Source organism: Solanum tuberosum, unplaced genomic scaffold (genome assembly GCF_000226075.1).
Source record: "Solanum tuberosum cultivar DM 1-3 516 R44 unplaced genomic scaffold, SolTub_3.0 scf00220, whole genome shotgun sequence".
Taxonomy (NCBI): Eukaryota; Viridiplantae; Streptophyta; class Magnoliopsida; order Solanales; family Solanaceae; genus Solanum; species Solanum tuberosum.
The window spans coordinates 429,705-432,045 of NW_006239148.1; the positions used below are offsets into that span (position 1 = coordinate 429,705).

Below are 2,341 nucleotides of genomic sequence, written 5' to 3' on the forward strand. Positions count from 1 at the left end.
GGGGTGTGGGGGGGGGGGGGGGGGGGGGGATTAAAGAAAACACTTCTTCCATCTAGTTGCATACTTCTCAGAGTTGATACATAACTGATTCATTAAGTCTTGCCTAAGACACATTATCCTTTGGCCATGTTCGGAGTTTGTCTTGTTCTCAAAAGAACTTTTTCTATTAAAAGCATTTTCTTTAAAAGAAGATAAAGCAAAAGCAAAATCCAAACCAAACTTACTTCCACAATAGCCTACAAATTTTCAATATTATCACCTTGACCCTCATTTCTCACTGTCATATTTCTCTTTTAATGTTTCAGCGATATTTCTACATTACTACTATCTTCAACAAGCTCCATTAAAATTCCTCTAACATTAAGCTAATTTTCCAAAATATAAACTTACCATTTAACTTTTTTTTTACTTTATATTTTTATGTTACAAACTTAGTGGCCATTTATCCAAAAGACAGAAAATTTCAAGTATCTTGGGCTATTATCCAAGGTAGTGGGAAGATTGACGATGATATCACAGATCGTATTGGTGCAGGGTGGATGGCAAGTTCTACAAAGTGGTGATTAAACATACTATGTTGTATGGGGCAAAGTATTAGTCAGTCCAAAACTCTCATGTTCGAAGATGAAAGTTGCGGAAATAAGGATGCTAAGATGAATGTGTGGACTTACCAAGAGAGCTAGGATTAGAAACGTAGATATCCGAGACAAGATGGGAGTCGCTTCGGTGAAGGATAAGATGCGGGAAGCGGCGCTGAGGTGGTTCGAGCATGTGAAGAGAAGATGCACAGATGCTCTAAGTGTGGAGATGTGAGAGGTTCGCTATGGATGATTTTTGGAGAGATAAAGGTAGGCCAAAGAAGTATAAGGGAGAGGCGATTACACAGGACATGACACATCTTCAACTTACCGAGAACATGACCTTAGACTGGAGGCTATGGAGCACATGAATTAGAATAGATGGGTAGTAGGTAAGTTGAAATTGTCTCACGTACCTTTCTATACTACTAATCGTAGTACTACTCTTGTAGTTTATTGGTCTTCGATCTCTATTACTATTTGTTGTTTCTTATACTTAGATTATAGTATTATTTTGTTGTAGTTGTTCCTTTTTTCCCAAGAATGTCGTGTAATGTTGTCTTTAGTATTTCTTTAGCAAGTAGTTCAATGTTGTCTTCACATGCCATTATCTTTTTCCCTAACTACTTTGATGTGCTTCTTCTTGAGAAGAGGATTTATCAAAAATAGTCTCTCTACCTTCCAAGGTAGGGGTAAGGGATGCGTACACACTACCCTTCCCAAACCCCACTTGTGGGATAACACTAGGTATGTTGTTGTAAGCTAGAGGGCATTTGGACATAAGCATTGCGAAATTTTAAGAGAACAATATTTTTTTCAAGTTGCAAATGGTAATTGGAGTTGTGTTTGGACATGGATACAAATTGGAGTTGTTTTCAGATTTTGTGAGTGATTTGGAGTGAAAATTGTGAAAACAACCTTTTGAATTTCGAAAAATTGGAACAATACTATGTCCAAACAGTTTTCCAGAAAAAAGTGAAAACAATCTCCGACCAATGGACACTTAATGTTAGGCTAATGCAACAACAACATACCTAGTGTACACAAATGAGGTCTGGGAGGATAAGATGTATGCAGACCTTACCCCTACCTTTGCAGGGTAGAGAGGTTGTCTTCGATAGACCCTCAGCTCAAAAGAGAAGTTAATATTAGGCTAACACATACGCATGTCCTTTTAAAAAGTTCAATCATGATATTTGCATAACATTGATGGAATTATTGATGTGAAGGTTTGATGAAGAACTTTGCAAAGGAAAAGATCGTCAAACATAGTTTTTTGTTTCTCGAGAAAACATCCAATCAAACCCATTGTTCTCTAAAATATTCATTCAAAGGGTCATCAAAACACATTGATTTTCACAAAACTTTTTTCAAAATAATTTTTGAGAAAAGAAAAGGAACTCTTCACCGAAAAACTGTCCTAATGTAACCTTAATATTTTGACCTGTCAAATTATAGTAAGTGCTAATATTAATATAATCAGACATAATACGAAAATCGGAAGTTTTTTTTTCCTAACTAATAATATGTGATAACCAGCGGTTTGGAGAAACTCTTTAGGGATAAAGTGCTTGCACTGAAACTGTTCAGTTATTATTAATTTTGGCTCCGTTTGCTGGCATAAGCAAGTTAGTACTTACCCAATCTGCACCTTAATTATACTTTACAATTCAGCCAAAATTTTGGGGTTGACCACAGAAGACTGAAAGACAAAGCCACAAAACACCCCCCCCCCCCCTCCCGATCGTCGTTCTCCTTCTGTA

At 36.7% G+C, this 2,341-nt stretch overlaps 1 protein-coding gene across 2 annotated transcripts in view; it reads right to left on the reverse strand.

Moving 5' to 3' along the window:
- The window catches only part of LOC102596025 (E3 ubiquitin-protein ligase MBR2-like), an 11,988-nt gene that overhangs the window by 5,292 nt on the left and 4,355 nt on the right, over positions 1-2,341 (reverse strand). The window lies entirely within an intron of this gene.